Source organism: Macaca nemestrina, chromosome 6, assembly GCF_043159975.1.
Source record: "Macaca nemestrina isolate mMacNem1 chromosome 6, mMacNem.hap1, whole genome shotgun sequence".
In the NCBI taxonomy this organism is placed as follows: domain Eukaryota; kingdom Metazoa; phylum Chordata; class Mammalia; order Primates; family Cercopithecidae; genus Macaca; species Macaca nemestrina.
The window spans coordinates 179685588-179707087 of NC_092130.1; the positions used below are offsets into that span (position 1 = coordinate 179685588).

At 53.0% G+C, this 21500-nt stretch overlaps 1 protein-coding gene across 1 annotated transcript in view; it reads left to right on the forward strand.

Moving 5' to 3' along the window:
* Nucleotides 1-21500, forward strand: part of LOC139363981 (uncharacterized) — a 47308-nt gene that overhangs the window by 18590 nt on the left and 7218 nt on the right. The gene's annotated exons all lie outside the window — the stretch shown is intronic.

Genomic DNA, 21500 nt, shown 5'->3' on the forward strand with positions numbered 1-21500 from the left:
CCATTGTTGGTGTTTCTCATTGACTGTTGTGGAGCTGGAGATACAGGGTGATGCGTCGTGTTCTAGTTTGTGGTTTGTGGAGCCGGAGACCCGCAGAGGAGCCGGTTTTGTTGTTTTTAATTGAGAATCGTGGAGCTGGAGACTTGTGGAGTAGCCCATGTTGGTGTTTGTAGTTGAGGGTTTTCGAGCTGGAGACTCGCAGAGGAACTGCCTTTAGTGGTTCTAGTTGATGACTGTGGAGCTGGAGATACAGGGTGGAGCATTGTTTTCTAGTTTGTGGGTCATGGAGCTGGAGACCCGTGGAGGAGCTGGAGTTGGTGTTTCTATTTGAGGGTCGTGGAGCTAGAGACCCATGGAGGAGCCGGAGTTGGTGTTTCTAGTTGAGGGTCATCGAGATGGAAATGGCGGAGTAGCCGCTGTTTGTGGTTTCGTTTGATGGTCATGGAGCTGGAGATACAGGGTGGAGTGTTGTTTTCTAGTTTGTGGGTCATGGCGCTGGAGACCCGTGGAGGAGCTGGAGTTGGTGTTTCTAGTTGAGGGTCGTGGAGCTGGAGACCCATGGAGGAGCCGGAGTTGGTGTTTCTAGTTAAGGGTCATTGAGGTGGCGATGGCGGAATGGCCGCTGTGGGGGTCTTTGTTTGAGGTTCGTGGAGCTGGAGATACAGGGTGGAGCTTTGTTTTCTAGTTTGTGGGTCGTGGAGCTGGAGACCCGCAGAGGAGCCGGTGGTGGTGTTTCTTGTTGAGTGTTGTGGAGCTGGAGATACAGGGTGGAGCGTTGTTTTCTACTTTGTGGGTTGTGGAGCTGGAGACCCGTGGAGGAGCTGTCGTTGGTGTTTCTGGTTGAGGGTTTGGAGTGGGAAACACGCGGAGGATCCATTGTTGGTGTTTCTAGTTGAGGATCGTGGAGCTGGAGACCCGTGGAGGAGCCGGTGTTGGTGTTTCTAGTTGAGGATCGTGGAGCTGGTGTCCCACGGAGGATCCGGTGTTGGTGTTTCTTGCTGAGGGTCATGGTGCTGGAGACCTGCGGAGGAGAAGCTGTTGGTGTTTCTCGTTGAATGTCATGGAGCTGGAGACCCACCAGGAGCTGGTGTTGGTGTTTGTAGTTCAGAGTCATGTCACAGGAGACCCGAGGAGAAGCCAGTGTTGGTGTTTGTAGTTGAGGTTTGGGGAGTTGGAGACCCGTGGAGGAGCCATTGTTGGTCTTACTCGTTGACTGTTGTGGAGCTGGAGATACAGGGTGATGCGTTGTTTTCTAGTTTGTGCTTTGTAGAGCTGGAGACCTGCGGAGGAGCCGGTTTTGTTGTTTCTAATTGGCGATTGTGGAGCTGGAGACCTACAGAGGAGCCTGTCTTGGTGTTTGTAGTTGAGGGTTTTGGAGCTGGAGACTCGCGGAGAAACTGCAGTTGGTGTTTCTAGTTAATGTTTGTGGAGCTGGAGATACAGGGTGGAGAGTTGTTTTCTAGTTTGTGGGTATTGGAGCTGGAGACCCGTGGAGGAGCTGGAGTTGGTGATTCTATTTGAGGGTCGTGGAGCTGGAGACCCATGGAGGAGCCGGAGTTGGTGTTTCTAGTTGAGGGTCATTGACGTGGAGACGGCAGAGTAGTCACTGTTGGTGTTTTTGTTTGAGGGTCGTGGAGCTGAAGATACAGGGTAGAGCATTGTTTTCTAGTTTGTGGGTCGTGGAGCTGGAGACCCATGGAGGAGCCGGTGGTGGTGTTTCTTGTTGAGGCTTGTGGAGCTACAGATAAAAGGTGGAGCGTTGTTTTCTGGTTTGTGGGTTGTGGAGTTGGAGACCTGTGGAGGAGCTGCAGTTGGTGTTTCTAATTGAGGGTAGTGGAGCTGGAGACCGATGGAGGAGCCAGAGTTGGTGTTTCTAGTTGAGGGTCATTGAGGTGGAGACGGCGGAGTAGCCGCTGTTGGTGTTTTTGTTTGACCATCATGGAACTGAAGATACAGGGTGGATCGTTGTTTTTTAGTTTGTGGGTCATGGAGCTGGAGACCTGTGGAGGAGCTGGAGTTGGTGTTTCTAGTTGAGGGTCGTGGAGCTGGAGACCCATGGAGGAGCTGGAGTTGGTGTTTCTAATTGAGGGTCATCAAGGTGGAGACAGCGGAGTAGCCACTCTTGGTGTTTTTCTTTGAGTGTCGTGGAGCTGGAGATACAGGGTGGAGCGTTGTTTTCTAGTTTGTGGGTCACGGACCTGGAGACCCGTGGAGGAGGTGTCGATGGTGTTTCTGGTTGAGGGTCGTGGAGTTGGAGACACGCGGAGGAGCTATTTTTGGTGTTTCTAGTTGATGATTGTGGAGCTGGAGACCCGCAGAGGAGCCGGTGGTGGTGTTTCTCGTTGAGGGTTGTGGAGCTAGAGATACAGGGTGGAGCGTTGTTTTCTGGTTTGTGGGTCATGGAGCTGGAGACCTGTGGAGGAGCTGGAGTTGGTGTTTCTAGTTGAGCGTCGTGGAGCTGGAGACCCAAGGAAGAGCCGGAGTTGGTGTTTCTAGTTGAGGGTCATCGAGGTGTCGATGGCGGAATGGCCGCTGTGGGTGTCTTTGTTCGAGGGTCATGGAACTGAAGATACAGGGTGGAGCGTTGTTTTCTAGTTTGTGGGTCGTGGAGCTGAAGACCCGTGGAAGAGCTGTCGTTGGTGTTTCTGGTTGCGGGTTTGGAGTTGGATACACGCGGAGGAGCCATTGTTAGTGTTTCTAGTTGAGGATCGTGGAGCTGGAGACCCGTGGAGGAGCCATTGTTGCTGTTTTTTGTTGAGGGTTTTGGAGCTGGATATACAGGGTGGAGCTTTGTTTTCTAGTTTGTGGGTCGTGGAGCTGGAGACCTGCAGAGGAGCCGGTGGTGGTGTTTCTCGTTGAGGGTTGTGGAGCTGGAGATACAGGGTGGAGCATTGTTTTCTAGTTTGTGGGTCGTGGAGATGGAGACCCGTGTAGGAGCTGGTGGTGGTGTTTCTCATTGAGGGTTGTGCAGCTACAGATACAGGGTGGAGCATTGTTTTCTGGTTTGTGGGTCGTGAAGCTGGAGACCTGTGGAGGAGCTGGAGTTGGTGTTTCTAGTTGAGGGTCGTGGAGCTGGAGACCCATGAAGGAGCCGGAGTTGGTGTTTCTAGTTGAGGGTCATCGAGGTGGCGATGGCGGAATGGCCGCTGTTGGTGTCTTTGTTTGAGGGTTGTGGAGCTGGAGATACAGGGTGGAGCATTGTATTCTAGTTTGTGGGTCATGGAGCTGGAGACCTGTGGAGGAGCTGGAGTTGTTTTTACTTGAGGGTCGTGGAGCTGGAGATATAGGGTCATGCGTTCTTTTCTAGTTTGTGGTTTCCGAAGCAGGAGACCCGCGGAGGAGCCGGCTTTGTTGTTTCTAATTGAGGATCGTGGAGCTGGAGACCTGCGGAGGAGCCCATGTTGGTGTTTGTAGTTGAGGGTTTTGGAGCTGGAGATTCGCGGAGGATCTGCAGTTGGTGTTTCTAGTTGATGTTTGTGGAGCTGGAGATACAGGGTGGAGCGTTGTTTTCTAGTTTGTGGGTCATGGAGCTGGAGACCAGTGGAGGAGCTGGAATTGGTGTTTCTAGTTGAGGGTCGTGGAGCTGGAGACCCATGGAGGAGCTGGAGTTGGTGTTTCTAGTTGAGGGTCATCGAGATGGAAATGGCGGAGTAGCCGCTGTTGGTGTTTTTGTTTTACGGTCATGGAGCTGGAGATACAGGGTGGAGCGTTGTTTTCTAGTTTGTGGGTCATGGAGCTGGAGACCCGTGGAGGACATGGAATTGGTGTTTCTAATTGAGGGTCATCGAGGTGGAGATGGTGGAACAGCCGCTCTTGGTGTTTTTCTTTGAGGGTCGTGGAGCTGGAGATACAGGGTGGAGCGTTGTTTTCTAGTTTGTGGGTCACGGACCTGGAGACCCGTGGAGGAGCTGTCGATGGTGTTTCTGGTTGAGGGTCGTGGAGTTGGAGACATGCGGAGGAGCCATTGTTGGGGTTTCTAGTTGATTATCATGGAGCTGGATACCCACACAGGAGCCGTTGTTGGTGTTTCTCATTGAAGGTTGTGGAGCTGAAGATACAGGGTGGAGCGTTGTTTTCTGGTTTGTGGGTCATGGAGCTGGAGACCTGTGGAGGACCTGGAGTTGGTGTTTCTAGTTGAGGGTCGTGGAGCTGGAGACCCATGGAGGAGCTGGAGTTGGTGTTTCTAGTTGAGGGTCCTCGAGGTGTCGATGGCAGAATAGCCGCTGTGGGGGTCTTTGTTTGAGGGTCGTGGAGCTGGAGATACAGGATGGAGCCTTGTTTTCTAGTTTGTGGGTCGTGGAGCTGGAGACCCATGGAGGAGCTGGAGTTGGTGTTTGTGGTTGCGGGTTTGGAGTTGGAGACACGTGGAGGAGCCATTGTTGGTGTTTCTAGTTGAGGATCGTGGAGCTGGAGACCCGCGGAGGAGCCGGTGTTGGTGTTTCTAGTTGAGGATCGTGGAGCTGGAGTCCCGTGGAGGATCCGGTGTTAGTGTTTCTTGCTGAGGGTCATGGTGCTGGAGGCCTGCGGAGGAGAAGCTGTTGGTGTTTCTAGTTGAATGTCGTTGAGCTGGAGACCCGCCAGGAGTCAGTGTTGGTGTTTGTAGTTGAGGGTCGTGTTGCAGGAGACCCACGGAGGAGCCGGTGTTCGTGTTTCTAGTTGAGGTTTGGGGAGTTGGAGACCCATGGAGGTGCCATTGTCGGTGTTTCTTGGTGACTGTTGTGGAGCTGGAGATATAAGGTGATGCGTTGTTTTCTAGTTTGTGGTTTGTGGAGCTGGAGACCCGCGGAGGAGCCGGTTTTGTTGTTTCTAATTGAGGATCGTGGAGCTGGAGACCTGTGGAGGAGCCCATGTTGGTGTTTGTAGTTGAGGGTTTTGGAGCTGGAGACTCGAGGAGGAACTGCAGTTGGTGTTTCTAGTTGATGTGTGTGGAGCTGGAGATACAGGGTGGAGCGTTGTTTTCTAGTTTGCGGGTCGTGGAGCTGGAGACCTGTGGAGGAGCTGTCGTTGGTGTTTCCGGTTGAGGGTTTCGAGTTGGAGACACGTGGTGGAGCCATTGTTGGTGTTTCTAGTTGAGGATCATGGAGCTGGAGACCCGCGGAGGAGCCGTTGTTGGTGTTTCTCGTAGACGGTTGTGGAGCTGGAGATACAGGGTGGAGCGTTTTTTCTAGTTTGTGGGGCGTGGAGCTGGAGACCTGCAGAGGAGCCAGTGGTGGTGTTTCTCGTTGAGGGTTGTGGAGCTGGAGATACAGGGTGGAGCATTGTTTTCTAGTGTGTGGGTCGTGGAGCTGGAGACCCGTGTAGGAGCCGGTGGTTGTGTTTCTCGTTGAGGATTGTGGAGCTAGAGATACAGGGTGGAGCGTTGTTTTCTGGTTTGTGGGTCATGGAGCTGGAGACCTGTGGAGGACCTGGAGTTGGTGTTTCTAGTTGAGGGTCGTGGAGCTGGAGACCCATGGAGGAGCTGGAGTTGGTGTTTCTAGTTGAGGGTCCTCGAGGTGTCGATGGCGGAATAGCCGCTGTGGAGGTCTTTGTTTGAGGGTCGTGGAGCTGGAGATACAGGATGGAGCCTTGTTTTCTAGTTTGTGGGTCGTGGAGCTGGAGACCCGTGGAGGAGCTGTCGTTGGTGTTGTGGTTGCGGGTTTGGAGTTGGAGACACGCGGAGGAGCCATTGTTGGTGTTTCTAGTTGAGGATCGTGGAGCTGGAGACCCGCAGAGGAGCCGGTGTTGGTGTTTCTAGTTGAGGATCGTGGAGCTGGAGTCCCGTGGAGGATCCGGTGTTAGTGTTTCTTGCTGAGGGTCATGGTGCTGGAGGCCTGCGGAGGAGAAGCTGTTGGTGTTTCTAGTTGAATGTCGTTGAGCTGGAGACCCGCCAGGAGTCAGTGTTGGTGTTTGTAGTTGAGGGTCGTGTTGTTGGAGACCCACGGAGGAGCCGGTGTTCGTGTTTGTAGTTGAGGTTTGGGGAGTTGGAGACCCATGGAGGTGCCATTGTCCGTGTTTCTCGGTGACTGTTGTGGAGCTGGAGATATAAGGTGATGCGTTGTTTTCTAGTTTGTGGTTTGCAGAGCTGGAGACCTGCGGAGGAGCCGGTTTTGTTGTTTCTAATTGAGGATCGTGGAGCTGGAGACCTGCGGAGGAGCCCATGTTGGTGGAGGAGCCCATGTTGGTGTAGGAGCCCATGTTGGTGTTTGTAGTTGAGGGTTTTGGAGCTGGAGACTCGAGGAGGAACTGCAGTTTGTGTTTCTAGTTGATGTGTGTGGAGCTGGAGATACAGGGTGGAGCGTTATTTTCTAGTTTGTGGGTCGTGGAGCTGGAGACCTGTGGAGGAGCTGTCGTTGGTGTTTCCGGTTGAGGGTTTGGAGTTGGAGACACGTGGTGGAGCCATTGTTGGTGTTTCTAGTTGAGGATCGTGGAGCTGGAGACCCGCGGAGGAGCCTTTGTTGGTGTTTCTCGTAGAGGGTTGTGGAGCTGGAGATACAGGGTGGAGCATTGTTTTCTAGTTTGTGGGTTATGTAGCTGGAGAGCCGTGTAGGAGCCGGTGGTGGTGTTTCTCATTAAGGGTTGTGGAGCTAGAGATACAAGGTGGAGCGCTGTTTTCTGGTTTTTGGGTCATGGAACTGGAGACCTGTGGAGGAGCTGGAGTTGGTGTTTTTAGTTGAGGGTCGTGGAGCTGGAGATATAGGGTGATGCTTTGTTTTCTAGTTTGTGATTTGCGGAGCTGGAGAACCGCGGAGGAGCCGGTTTTGTTGTTTCTAATTGAGGATCGTGGAGCTGGAGACCTGTGGAGGAGCCCATGTTGGTGTTTGTAGTTGAGGGTTTTGGAGCTGGAGATTCGTGGAGGAACTGCAGTTGGTGTTTCTAGTTGATGTTTGTAGAGCTGGAGATACAGGGTGGAGCATTGTTTTCTGTTTTGTGGGTCATGGAGCTGGAGACCTGTGGAGGAGCTGGAGATGGTGTTTCTAGTTGAGGGTCGTGGAGCTGGAGACCCATGGAGGAGCTGGAGTTGGTGTTTCTAGTTGAGGGTCATCGAGATGGAAATGGCGGAGTAGCCGCTGTTGGTGTTTTTGTTTTACAGTCATGGAGCTGGAGATACAGGGTGGAGCGTTGTTTTCTAGTTTGTGGGTCACGGACCTGGAGACCCATGGAGGAGCTGTCGATCGCGTTTCTGGTTGAGGGTCATGGAGTTGGAGACATACGGAGGAGCCATTTTTGGTGTATCTAGTTGATGATCGTGGAGCTGGATACCAATGGAGGAGCCTTTGTTGGTGTTTCTGTTGAGGGTTGTGGATCTGAAGATACAGGGTGGAGTGTTGTTTTCTAGTTTGTGGGTGTTTGAGCTGGAGACCCGCAGAGGAGCCAGTGGTGGTGTTTCTTGTTGAGGATTGTGGAGCTGGAGATACAGGGTGGAGCGTTGTTTTCTAGTTTGTGGGTCGTGGAGATGGAGACCCGTGTAGGAGCCGGTGGTGGTGTTTCTCATTCAGGATTGTGGAGCTAGAGATACAGGGTGGAGCGTTGTTTTCTGATTTGTGGGTCTTGGAGCTGGAGACCTGTGGAGGAGCTGGAGTTGGTGCTTCTAGTTGAGGGTTGTGGAGCTGGAGACCGATGCAGGAGCCGGAGTTGGTGTTTCTAGTTGAGGGTCATCAAGGTGTCGATGGCGGAATAGCCGCTGTGGGGGTCTCTGTTTGAGGGTCGTGGAGCTGGAGATACAGGGTGGAGCGTTGTTTTCTGGTTTGTGGGTCTTGAAGCTGGAGACCCATGGAGGAGCTGTCGTTGGTGTTTCTGGTTAAGGGTTCGGAGTTGGAGACACGCGGAGGAGACACGCGGAGGAGACATTGTTAGTGTTTCTAGTTGAGGATCGTGGAGCTGGAGACCTGCGGAGGAGCCGTTGTGGGTGTTTCTCGTTGAGGGTTGTGGTGCTGGAGATAGAGGGTGGAGCGTTGTTTTCTAGTTTGTGGGTCGTGGAGCTGGAGACCCATGGAGGAGCTGTCGTTGGTGTTTCTGGTTGCGGGTTTGGAGTTGTAGACACGTGGAGGAGCCATTGTTGGTGTTTCTAGTTGAGTATTGTGGAGCTGGAGACCCGCGGAGGAGCCGGTGTTGGTGTTTCTAGTTGAGGATCGTGGAGCTGGAGTCCCATGGAGGATCCGGTGTTAGTGTTTCTTGCTGAGGGTCATGGTGCTGGAGACCTGCGGAGGAGAAGCTGTTGGTGTTTCTAGTTGAATGTCGTGGAGCTGGAGACCCACCAGAAGCCAGTGTTGGTGTTTGTAGTTTAGGGTCGTGTTGCTGGAGACCCGTGGAGGAGCCGGTGTTGGTGTTTGTAGTTGAGCTTTGGGGAGTTGGAGACCCGTGGAGGAGCCATTGTTGGTGTTTCTCGGTGACTGTTGTGGAGCTGGAGATATAGGGTGATGTGTTGTTTTCTAGTTTGTGGTTTGCGGAGCTGGAGACCTGCGGAGGAGCCGGTTTTGTTGTTTCTAATTGAGGATCGTGGAGCTGGAGACCTGTGGAGGAGCCCATGTTGGTGTTTGTAGTTGAGGGTTTTGTAGCTGGAGACTCGTGGAGGAACTGCAGTTGGTGTTTCTAGTTGATGTGTGTGGAGCTGGAGATACAGGGTGGAGCGCTGTTTTCTAGTTTGTGGGTCACGGAGCTGGAGACCCGTGGAGGTTCTGGAGTTGGTGTTTCTAGTTGAGGGTCATGGAGCTGGAGACCCATGGAGAAGGTGAAGTTGGTGTTTCTAGTTGAGGGTCATCGAGTTGGAGATGGCGGAGCAGCTGCTCTTGGTGTTTTTCTTTGAGAGTCGTGGAGCTGGAGATACAGGGTGGAGCGTTGTTTTCTAGTTTGTGCGTCACGGACCTGGAGACCCATGGAGGAGGTGTCGATGGTGTTTCTGGTTGAGGGTCGTGGAGTTGGAGACATGCGGAGGAGCCATTGTTGGTGTTTCTAGTTGATGATAGTGGAGCTGGATATCCGCAGAGGAGCCGTTGTTCGTGTTTCTCGTTGAGGGTTGTGGAGCTGAAGATACAGGGTGGAGTGTTGTTTTCTAGTTTGTGGGTGTTTGAGCTGGAGACCCGCAGAGGAGCCGGTGGTGGTGTTTCTCGTTGAGGATTGTGGAGCTGGAGATACAGGGTGGAGCGTTGTTTTCTAGTTTGTGGGTCGTGGAGATGGAGACCCGTGTAGGAGCCGGTGGTGGTGGTTCTCGTTGAGGATTGTGGAGCTGGAGATACAGGGTGGAGCGTTGTTTTCTGATTTGTGGGTCGTGGAGCTGGAGATCTGTGGAGGAGCTGGAGTTGGTGTTTTTAGTTGAGGGTCGTGGAGCTGGAGACCCATGGAGGAGCCGGAGTTGGTGTTTGTAGTTGAGGGTCATCCAGGTGTCGATGGCGGAATAGCCGCTGTGGGGGTCTTTGTTTAAGGTTTGTGGAGCTGGAGATACAGGGTGGAGCATTGTTTTCTAATTTGTGGGTCATGGAGCTGGAGACCCGTGGAGGAGCTGTCATTGGTGTTTCTAATTGAGGGTAGTGGAGCTGGAGACCCATGGAGGAGCTGGAGTTGGTGTTTCTAGTTGAGGGTCATCGAGGTGGAGATGGCGGAGTAGCCGCTGTTGGTGTTTTTGTTTGACGATCATGGAGCTGGAGATACAGGGTGGAGCGTTGTTTTCTAGTTTGTGGGTCATGGAGCTGGAGACCTGTGGAGGAGCCGGTGTTGGTGTTTCTAGTTGAGGATCGTGGAGCTGGTGTCCCACGGAGGATCCGGTGTTGGTGTTTCTTGCTGAGGGTCATGGTGCTGGAGACCTGCGGAGGAGAAGCTGTTGGTGTTTCTCGTTGAATGTCATGGAGCTGGAGACCCACCAGGAGCTGGTGTTGGTGTTTGTAGTTCAGAGTCATGTCACAGGAGACCCGAGGAGAAGCCAGTGTTGGTGTTTGTAGTTGAGGTTTGGGGAGTTGGAGACCCGTGGAGGAGCCATTGTTGGTCTTACTCGTTGACTGTTGTGGAGCTGGAGATACAGGGTGATGCGTTGTTTTCTAGTTTGTGCTTTGTAGAGCTGGAGACCTGCGGAGGAGCCGGTTTTGTTGTTTCTAATTGGCGATTGTGGAGCTGGAGACCTACAGAGGAGCCTGTCTTGGTGTTTGTAGTTGAGGGTTTTGGAGCTGGAGACTCGCGGAGAAACTGCAGTTGGTGTTTCTAGTTAATGTTTGTGGAGCTGGAGATACAGGGTGGAGAGTTGTTTTCTAGTTTGTGGGTATTGGAGCTGGAGACCCGTGGAGGAGCTGGAGTTGGTGATTCTATTTGAGGGTCGTGGAGCTGGAGACCCATGGAGGAGCCGGAGTTGGTGTTTCTAGTTGAGGGTCATTGACGTGGAGACGGCAGAGTAGTCACTGTTGGTGTTTTTGTTTGAGGGTCGTGGAGCTGAAGATACAGGGTAGAGCATTGTTTTCTAGTTTGTGGGTCGTGGAGCTGGAGACCCATGGAGGAGCCGGTGGTGGTGTTTCTTGTTGAGGCTTGTGGAGCTACAGATAAAAGGTGGAGCGTTGTTTTCTGGTTTGTGGGTTGTGGAGTTGGAGACCTGTGGAGGAGCTGCAGTTGGTGTTTCTAATTGAGGGTAGTGGAGCTGGAGACCGATGGAGGAGCCAGAGTTGGTGTTTCTAGTTGAGGGTCATTGAGGTGGAGACGGCGGAGTAGCCGCTGTTGGTGTTTTTGTTTGACCATCATGGAACTGAAGATACAGGGTGGATCGTTGTTTTTTAGTTTGTGGGTCATGGAGCTGGAGACCTGTGGAGGAGCTGGAGTTGGTGTTTCTAGTTGAGGGTCGTAGAGCTGGAGACCCATGGAGGAGCTGGAGTTGGTGTTTCTAATTGAGGGTCATCAAGGTGGAGACAGCGGAGTAGCCACTCTTGGTGTTTTTCTTTGAGTGTCGTGGAGCTGGAGATACAGGGTGGAGCGTTGTTTTCTAGTTTGTGGGTCACGGACCTGGAGACCCGTGGAGGAGGTGTCGATGGTGTTTCTGGTTGAGGGTCGTGGAGTTGGAGACACGCGGAGGAGCTATTTTTGGTGTTTCTAGTTGATGATTGTGGAGCTGGAGACCCGCAGAGGAGCCGGTGGTGGTGTTTCTCGTTGAGGGTTGTGGAGCTAGAGATACAGGGTGGAGCGTTGTTTTCTGGTTTGTGGGTCATGGAGCTGGAGACCTGTGGAGGAGCTGGAGTTGGTGTTTCTAGTTGAGCGTCGTGGAGCTGGAGACCCAAGGAAGAGCCGGAGTTGGTGTTTCTAGTTGAGGGTCATCGAGGTGTCGATGGCGGAATGGCCGCTGTGGGTGTCTTTGTTCGAGGGTCATGGAACTGAAGATACAGGGTGGAGCGTTGTTTTCTAGTTTGTGGGTCGTGGAGCTGAAGACCCGTGGAAGAGCTGTCGTTGGTGTTTCTGGTTGCGGGTTTGGAGTTGGATACACGCGGAGGAGCCATTGTTAGTGTTTCTAGTTGAGGATCGTGGAGCTGGAGACCCGTGGAGGAGCCATTGTTGCTGTTTTTTGTTGAGGGTTTTGGAGCTGGATATACAGGGTGGAGCTTTGTTTTCTAGTTTGTGGGTCGTGGAGCTGGAGACCTGCAGAGGAGCCGGTGGTGGTGTTTCTCGTTGAGGGTTGTGGAGCTGGAGATACAGGGTGGAGCATTGTTTTCTAGTTTGTGGGTCGTGGAGATGGAGACCCGTGTAGGAGCTGGTGGTGGTGTTTCTCATTGAGGGTTGTGCAGCTACAGATACAGGGTGGAGCATTGTTTTCTGGTTTGTGGGTCGTGAAGCTGGAGACCTGTGGAGGAGCTGGAGTTGGTGTTTCTAGTTGAGGGTCGTGGAGCTGGAGACCCATGAAGGAGCCGGAGTTGGTGTTTCTAGTTGAGGGTCATCGAGGTGGCGATGGCGGAATGGCCGCTGTTGGTGTCTTTGTTTGAGGGTTGTGGAGCTGGAGATACAGGGTGGAGCATTGTATTCTAGTTTGTGGGTCATGGAGCTGGAGACCTGTGGAGGAGCTGGAGTTGTTTTTACTTGAGGGTCGTGGAGCTGGAGATATAGGGTCATGCGTTCTTTTCTAGTTTGTGGTTTCCGAAGCAGGAGACCCGCGGAGGAGCCGGCTTTGTTGTTTCTAATTGAGGATCGTGGAGCTGGAGACCTGCGGAGGAGCCCATGTTGGTGTTTGTAGTTGAGGGTTTTGGAGCTGGAGATTCGCGGAGGATCTGCAGTTGGTGTTTCTAGTTGATGTTTGTGGAGCTGGAGATACAGGGTGGAGCGTTGTTTTCTAGTTTGTGGGTCATGGAGCTGGAGACCAGTGGAGGAGCTGGAATTGGTGTTTCTAGTTGAGGGTCGTGGAGCTGGAGACCCATGGAGGAGCTGGAGTTGGTGTTTCTAGTTGAGGGTCATCGAGATGGAAATGGCGGAGTAGCCGCTGTTGGTGTTTTTGTTTTACGGTCATGGAGCTGGAGATACAGGGTGGAGCGTTGTTTTCTAGTTTGTGGGTCATGGAGCTGGAGACCCGTGGAGGACATGGAATTGGTGTTTCTAATTGAGGGTCATCGAGGTGGAGATGGTGGAACAGCCGCTCTTGGTGTTTTTCTTTGAGGGTCGTGGAGCTGGAGATACAGGGTGGAGCGTTGTTTTCTAGTTTGTGGGTCACGGACCTGGAGACCCGTGGAGGAGCTGTCGATGGTGTTTCTGGTTGAGGGTCGTGGAGTTGGAGACATGCGGAGGAGCCATTGTTGGGGTTTCTAGTTGATTATCATGGAGCTGGATACCCACACAGGAGCCGTTGTTGGTGTTTCTCATTGAAGGTTGTGGAGCTGAAGATACAGGGTGGAGCGTTGTTTTCTGGTTTGTGGGTCATGGAGCTGGAGACCTGTGGAGGACCTGGAGTTGGTGTTTCTAGTTGAGGGTCGTGGAGCTGGAGACCCATGGAGGAGCTGGAGTTGGTGTTTCTAGTTGAGGGTCCTCGAGGTGTCGATGGCAGAATAGCCGCTGTGGGGGTCTTTGTTTGAGGGTCGTGGAGCTGGAGATACAGGATGGAGCCTTGTTTTCTAGTTTGTGGGTCGTGGAGCTGGAGACCCATGGAGGAGCTGGAGTTGGTGTTTGTGGTTGCGGGTTTGGAGTTGGAGACACGTGGAGGAGCCATTGTTGGTGTTTCTAGTTGAGGATCGTGGAGCTGGAGACCCGCGGAGGAGCCGGTGTTGGTGTTTCTAGTTGAGGATCGTGGAGCTGGAGTCCCGTGGAGGATCCGGTGTTAGTGTTTCTTGCTGAGGGTCATGGTGCTGGAGGCCTGCGGAGGAGAAGCTGTTGGTGTTTCTAGTTGAATGTCGTTGAGCTGGAGACCCGCCAGGAGTCAGTGTTGGTGTTTGTAGTTGAGGGTCGTGTTGCAGGAGACCCACGGAGGAGCCGGTGTTCGTGTTTCTAGTTGAGGTTTGGGGAGTTGGAGACCCATGGAGGTGCCATTGTCGGTGTTTCTTGGTGACTGTTGTGGAGCTGGAGATATAAGGTGATGCGTTGTTTTCTAGTTTGTGGTTTGTGGAGCTGGAGACCCGCGGAGGAGCCGGTTTTGTTGTTTCTAATTGAGGATCGTGGAGCTGGAGACCTGTGGAGGAGCCCATGTTGGTGTTTGTAGTTGAGGGTTTTGGAGCTGGAGACTCGAGGAGGAACTGCAGTTGGTGTTTCTAGTTGATGTGTGTGGAGCTGGAGATACAGGGTGGAGCGTTGTTTTCTAGTTTGCGGGTCGTGGAGCTGGAGACCTGTGGAGGAGCTGTCGTTGGTGTTTCCGGTTGAGGGTTTCGAGTTGGAGACACGTGGTGGAGCCATTGTTGGTGTTTCTAGTTGAGGATCATGGAGCTGGAGACCCGCGGAGGAGCCGTTGTTGGTGTTTCTCGTAGACGGTTGTGGAGCTGGAGATACAGGGTGGAGCGTTTTTTCTAGTTTGTGGGGCGTGGAGCTGGAGACCTGCAGAGGAGCCAGTGGTGGTGTTTCTCGTTGAGGGTTGTGGAGCTGGAGATACAGGGTGGAGCATTGTTTTCTAGTGTGTGGGTCGTGGAGCTGGAGACCCGTGTAGGAGCCGGTGGTTGTGTTTCTCGTTGAGGATTGTGGAGCTAGAGATACAGGGTGGAGCGTTGTTTTCTGGTTTGTGGGTCATGGAGCTGGAGACCTGTGGAGGACCTGGAGTTGGTGTTTCTAGTTGAGGGTCGTGGAGCTGGAGACCCATGGAGGAGCTGGAGTTGGTGTTTCTAGTTGAGGGTCCTCGAGGTGTCGATGGCGGAATAGCCGCTGTGGAGGTCTTTGTTTGAGGGTCGTGGAGCTGGAGATACAGGATGGAGCCTTGTTTTCTAGTTTGTGGGTCGTGGAGCTGGAGACCCGTGGAGGAGCTGTCGTTGGTGTTGTGGTTGCGGGTTTGGAGTTGGAGACACGCGGAGGAGCCATTGTTGGTGTTTCTAGTTGAGGATCGTGGAGCTGGAGACCCGCAGAGGAGCCGGTGTTGGTGTTTCTAGTTGAGGATCGTGGAGCTGGAGTCCCGTGGAGGATCCGGTGTTAGTGTTTCTTGCTGAGGGTCATGGTGCTGGAGGCCTGCGGAGGAGAAGCTGTTGGTGTTTCTAGTTGAATGTCGTTGAGCTGGAGACCCGCCAGGAGTCAGTGTTGGTGTTTGTAGTTGAGGGTCGTGTTGTTGGAGACCCACGGAGGAGCCGGTGTTCGTGTTTGTAGTTGAGGTTTGGGGAGTTGGAGACCCATGGAGGTGCCATTGTCCGTGTTTCTCGGTGACTGTTGTGGAGCTGGAGATATAAGGTGATGCGTTGTTTTCTAGTTTGTGGTTTGCAGAGCTGGAGACCTGCGGAGGAGCCGGTTTTGTTGTTTCTAATTGAGGATCGTGGAGCTGGAGACCTGCGGAGGAGCCCATGTTGGTGGAGGAGCCCATGTTGGTGTAGGAGCCCATGTTGGTGTTTGTAGTTGAGGGTTTTGGAGCTGGAGACTCGAGGAGGAACTGCAGTTTGTGTTTCTAGTTGATGTGTGTGGAGCTGGAGATACAGGGTGGAGCGTTATTTTCTAGTTTGTGGGTCGTGGAGCTGGAGACCTGTGGAGGAGCTGTCGTTGGTGTTTCCGGTTGAGGGTTTGGAGTTGGAGACACGTGGTGGAGCCATTGTTGGTGTTTCTAGTTGAGGATCGTGGAGCTGGAGACCCGCGGAGGAGCCTTTGTTGGTGTTTCTCGTAGAGGGTTGTGGAGCTGGAGATACAGGGTGGAGCATTGTTTTCTAGTTTGTGGGTTATGTAGCTGGAGAGCCGTGTAGGAGCCGGTGGTGGTGTTTCTCATTAAGGGTTGTGGAGCTAGAGATACAAGGTGGAGCGCTGTTTTCTGGTTTTTGGGTCATGGAACTGGAGACCTGTGGAGGAGCTGGAGTTGGTGTTTTTAGTTGAGGGTCGTGGAGCTGGAGATATAGGGTGATGCTTTGTTTTCTAGTTTGTGATTTGCGGAGCTGGAGAACCGCGGAGGAGCCGGTTTTGTTGTTTCTAATTGAGGATCGTGGAGCTGGAGACCTGTGGAGGAGCCCATGTTGGTGTTTGTAGTTGAGGGTTTTGGAGCTGGAGATTCGTGGAGGAACTGCAGTTGGTGTTTCTAGTTGATGTTTGTAGAGCTGGAGATACAGGGTGGAGCATTGTTTTCTGTTTTGTGGGTCATGGAGCTGGAGACCTGTGGAGGAGCTGGAGATGGTGTTTCTAGTTGAGGGTCGTGGAGCTGGAGACCCATGGAGGAGCTGGAGTTGGTGTTTCTAGTTGAGGGTCATCGAGATGGAAATGGCGGAGTAGCCGCTGTTGGTGTTTTTGTTTTACAGTCATGGAGCTGGAGATACAGGGTGGAGCGTTGTTTTCTAGTTTGTGGGTCACGGACCTGGAGACCCATGGAGGAGCTGTCGATCGCGTTTCTGGTTGAGGGTCATGGAGTTGGAGACATACGGAGGAGCCATTTTTGGTGTATCTAGTTGATGATCGTGGAGCTGGATACCAATGGAGGAGCCTTTGTTGGTGTTTCTGTTGAGGGTTGTGGATCTGAAGATACAGGGTGGAGTGTTGTTTTCTAGTTTGTGGGTGTTTGAGCTGGAGACCCGCAGAGGAGCCAGTGGTGGTGTTTCTTGTTGAGGATTGTGGAGCTGGAGATACAGGGTGGAGCGTTGTTTTCTAGTTTGTGGGTCGTGGAGATGGAGACCCGTGTAGGAGCCGGTGGTGGTGTTTCTCATTCAGGATTGTGGAGCTAGAGATACAGGGTGGAGCGTTGTTTTCTGATTTGTGGGTCTTGGAGCTGGAGACCTGTGGAGGAGCTGGAGTTGGTGCTTCTAGTTGAGGGTTGTGGAGCTGGAGACCGATGCAGGAGCCGGAGTTGGTGTTTCTAGTTGAGGGTCATCAAGGTGTCGATGGCGGAATAGCCGCTGTGGGGGTCTCTGTTTGAGGGTCGTGGAGCTGGAGATACAGGGTGGAGCGTTGTTTTCTGGTTTGTGGGTCTTGAAGCTGGAGACCCATGGAGGAGCTGTCGTTGGTGTTTCTGGTTAAGGGTTCGGAGTTGGAGACACGCGGAGGAGACACGCGGAGGAGACATTGTTAGTGTTTCTAGTTGAGGATCGTGGAGCTGGAGACCTGCGGAGGAGCCGTTGTGGGTGTTTCTCGTTGAGGGTTGTGGTGCTGGAGATAGAGGGTGGAGCGTTGTTTTCTAGTTTGTGGGTCGTGGAGCTGGAGACCCATGGAGGAGCTGTCGTTGGTGTTTCTGGTTGCGGGTTTGGAGTTGTAGACACGTGGAGGAGCCATTGTTGGTGTTTCTAGTTGAGTATTGTGGAGCTGGAGACCCGCGGAGGAGCCGGTGTTGGTGTTTCTAGTTGAGGATCGTGGAGCTGGAGTCCCATGGAGGATCCGGTGTTAGTGTTTCTTGCTGAGGGTCATGGTGCTGGAGACCTGCGGAGGAGAAGCTGTTGGTGTTTCTAGTTGAATGTCGTGGAGCTGGAGACCCACCAGAAGCCAGTGTTGGTGTTTGTAGTTTAGGGTCGTGTTGCTGGAGACCCGTGGAGGAGCCGGTGTTGGTGTTTGTAGTTGAGCTTTGGGGAGTTGGAGACCCGTGGAGGAGCCATTGTTGGTGTTTCTCGGTGACTGTTGTGGAGCTGGAGATATAGGGTGATGTGTTGTTTTCTAGTTTGTGGTTTGCGGAGCTGGAGACCTGCGGAGGAGCCGGTTTTGTTGTTTCTAATTGAGGATCGTGGAGCTGGAGACCTGTGGAGGAGCCCATGTTGGTGTTTGTAGTTGAGGGTTTTGTAGCTGGAGACTCGTGGAGGAACTGCAGTTGGTGTTTCTAGTTGATGTGTGTGGAGCTGGAGATACAGGGTGGAGCGCTGTTTTCTAGTTTGTGGGTCACGGAGCTGGAGACCCGTGGAGGTTCTGGAGTTGGTGTTTCTAGTTGAGGGTCATGGAGCTGGAGACCCATGGAGAAGGTGAAGTTGGTGTTTCTAGTTGAGGGTCATCGAGTTGGAGATGGCGGAGCAGCTGCTCTTGGTGTTTTTCTTTGAGAGTCGTGGAGCTGGAGATACAGGGTGGAGCGTTGTTTTCTAGTTTGTGCGTCACGGACCTGGAGACCCATGGAGGAGGTGTCGATGGTGTTTCTGGTTGAGGGTCGTGGAGTTGGAGACATGCGGAGGAGCCATTGTTGGTGTTTCTAGTTGATGATAGTGGAGCTGGATATCCGCAGAGGAGCCGTTGTTCGTGTTTCTCGTTGAGGGTTGTGGAGCTGAAGATACAGGGTGGAGTGTTGTTTTCTAGTTTGTGGGTGTTTGAGCTGGAGACCCGCAGAGGAGCCGGTGGTGGTGTTTCTCGTTGAGGATTGTGGAGCTGGAGATACAGGGTGGAGCGTTGTTTTCTAGTTTGTGGGTCGTGGAGATGGAGACCCGTGTAGGAGCCGGTGGTGGTGGTTCTCGTTGAGGATTGTGGAGCTGGAGATACAGGGTGGAGCGTTGTTTTCTGATTTGTGGGTCGTGGAGCTGGAGATCTGTGGAGGAGCTGGAGTTGGTGTTTTTAGTTGAGGGTCGTGGAGCTGGAGACCCATGGAGGAGCCGGAGTTGGTGTTTGTAGTTGAGGGTCATCCAGGTGTCGATGGCGGAATAGCCGCTGTGGGGGTCTTTGTTTAAGGTTTGTGGAGCTGGAGATACAGGGTGGAGCATTGTTTTCTAATTTGTGGGTCATGGAGCTGGAGACCCGTGGAGGAGCTGTCATTGGTGTTTCTAATTGAGGGTAGTGGAGCTGGAGACCCATGGAGGAGCTGGAGTTGGTGTTTCTAGTTGAGGGTCATCGAGGTGGAGATGGCGGAGTAGCCGCTGTTGGTGTTTTTGTTTGACGATCATGGAGCTGGAGATACAGGGTGGAGCGTTGTTTTCTAGTTTGTGGGTCATGGAGCTGGAGACCTGTGGAGGAGCTGGAGTTGGTGTTTCTAGTTGATGTTTGTGGAGCTGGAGATACAGGGTGGAGAGTTGTTTTCTAGTTTGTGGGTACTGGAGCTGGAGACCCGTGGAGGAGCTGGAGTTTGTGATTCTAGTTTAGGGTCGTGGAGCTGGAGACCCATGGAGGAGCCGGAGTTGGTGTTTCTAGTTGAGGGTCATCGAGGTGGAGATGGCAGAGTAGTTGCTGTTGGTGTTTTTATTTGAGGGTCGTGGAGCTGAAGATACAGGGTAGAGCGTTGTTTTCTAGTTTGTGTTTCGTCGAGCTGTAGACCCGTGGAGGAGCCGGTGGTGGTGTTTCTCGTTGAGGCTTGTGGAGCTACAGATACAAGGTGGAGCATTGTTTTCTGGTTTGTGGGTTGTGGAGTTGGAGACCTGTGGTGGAGCTGGAGTTGGTGTTTCTAGTTGAGGGTTGGGGAACTGGAGACCCATGGAGGAGCCGGAGTTGGTGTTTTAGTTGAGGGTCATCGAGGTGGCGTTGGCGGAGTAGCCGCTGTTGGTGTCTTTGTTTTAGGGTCGTGGAGCTGTAGATGCAGGGTGGAGCGTTGTTTTCTAGGTTGTGGGTGGTGGAGCTGGAGACCCGTGGAGAAGCTGTCGTTGGTGTTTCTGGTTGAAAGTTTGGAGTTGGAGACACGCGGAGGAGCCATTGTTGATGTTTCTAGTTGAGGATCATGGAGCTGGAGTCCCGCAGAGGATCCAGTGTTGTTTTTTCTTGCTGAGCGTCATGGTGCTGGAGACCTGTTGACGAGAAGCTGTTGGTGTTTCTAGTTAAATGTCGTGGAGCTGGAGACCCGTCAGGAGCCGGTGTTGGTGTTTGTAGTTGAAGGTCGTGTTGCTGGAGTCCCACGGAGGAGCCAGTGTTGATGTTTCTAGTTAAGGTTTGGGGAGTTGGAGACCCGTGGAGGAGCCATTGTTGGTGTTTCTCATTGACTGTTGTGGAGCTCGAGATATAGGGTGATGCGTTGTTTTCTAGTTTGTGGTTTGTGGAGCTGGAGACCCGCAGAGGAGCCGGTTTTGTTGTTTCTAATTGAGGATTGTGGAGCTGGAGACCTGCGGAGGAGCCTGTCTTGGTGTTTGTAGTTGAGGGTTTTGGAGCTGGAGACTCGCGGAGAAACTGCAGTTGATGTTTCTAGTTGATGTTTGTGGAGCTGGAGATACAGGGTGGAGCGTTGTTTTCTAGTTTGTGGGTCATGGAGCTGGAGACCCGTGGAGGAGCTGTCGTTGGTGTTTCTGGTTGAGGGTCGTGGAGTTGGAGACACGTGGAGGAGCCATTGTTGGTGTTTCTAGTTGATGATTGTGGAGCTAGAGACCCACAGAGGAGATGGTGTTCGTGTTTCTAGTTGAGGATCGTGGAGCTGGAGACCCTCGGAGGAGCCGTTGTTGGTGTTTCTCATTGAGGGTTGTAGACCTGGAGATACAGGGTAGAGCATTGTTTTCTAGTTTGTGGGTCGCGGAGCTGGAGATCCGCAGAGTAGCCCATGGTGGTGTTTCTTGTTGAGGGTTGTGGAGCTGGAGATACAGGGTGGAGCATTGTTTTCTAGTTTGTGGGTCGTGGAGCTGGAGACCCGTGGAGGAGCCGGTGCTGGTGTTTCTTGTTGAGGGTTGTGGAGCTAGAGATACAGGGCGGAGCGTTGTTTTCTTGTTTGTGGGTTGTGGAGCTGGAGACCCGTTGAGGAGCTGGAGTTGGTGTTCCTAGTTGAGGGTCATGGAGTTGGAGACCCATGGTGGAGCCAGAGTTGATGTTTCTAGTTGAGGGTCGTGGAGCTGGAGACCTGCCGAGGAGCCAGTGTTGGTGTTTCTAGTTGTGGGTTGTAGAACTGGGACCCGCGGAGGAGCCATTGTTGGTGTTTCTCGTTGAGTGTTGTGGAGCTGGAGATACAGGGTGGAGTGTTGTTTTCTAGTTTGTAGGTTGTGGAGCTGGAGACTCGCGGAGGAGCCAGTGTTGGTGTTTGTAGCTGAAGGTCGTAGAGGAAGAGACCTGCAGCAGAGCCGGTGTTGGTGTTTCTTGTTTATGTTGTGGTGCTGGAGACCTTCGGAGGAGCCGCTGTTGGTGCTTCTAGTTGATGGTCATGGAGCTGCAGACCCGTGGAGGAGCCACTGTTGGTGTTTCTAGTTGAGGGTCGTGGTCCTGGAGACCTGCAAAGGACCCGCTGTTGGTGTTTCTAGTTCAGGGTCGTGCAGCTGAAGACTTGCGGAGCAGCTGGTGTTGGTGTTTCTAGTTGAGGGTTGTGGAGCTGGAGACCCACGGAGGAGCCATTGTTGGTGTTTCCTGTTGAGGGTTGTGGAGCTGGAGATACAGGGTGCAGCGTTGTTTTCTAGTTTGTGGTTTGTGGAGCTGGAGACCCGTGGAGGAGCTGGAGTTCGTGTTTCTCGTTGAGGGTTGTGGAGCTGGAGATATAGGGTGGAGCATTGTTTTCTGGTTTGTGGGTCGTGGAGCTGGAGACCCGTGAAGGAGCCAGTGGTGGTGTTTCTCGTTGAGGGTTGTGGAGCAAGAGATACAGGGTGGAGCGTTGTTTTCTAGTTCATGGGTCGCGGAGCTGGAGACCTGTGGAGGAGCTGTTGTTGGTGTTTCTGGTTCAGGGTCTGGAGCTTGAGACCCACGGAGGAGACGGTGTTGGTGTTTCTCATTGAGGGTCATGCAGCTGGAGTCCCACGGAGGAGCCGGAGTTGGTGTTTCTAGTTGAGGGTCGTGGAGCTGGAGACCCACGGAGGAGCCGGAGTTGGTGTTTCTAGTTGAGGGTCGTGGAGCTGGAGACCCACGGAGGAGCCGGAGTTAGTGTTTCTAGTTGAGGGTTGTGGAGCTGGAGATACGGGGGGAGCGTTGTTCTAGTTTGTGGGTCGTGGAGTTGGAGACCCGCGGAGGAGCTTGTGTTGGTGTTTCTAGTTTTGGGTTGTGAAGCTGGAGACCTGTGGAGGAGCGGTGTTGGCATTCCTATTTGAGGTTTGTTGATCTGGAGATATAGGGGGGAGCGTTGTTGTTCTAGTTTGTCGGCCCTGGAGCTGGAGACCTGGGGAAGAGCTGATGTTCTAGTTGAGGGTCGT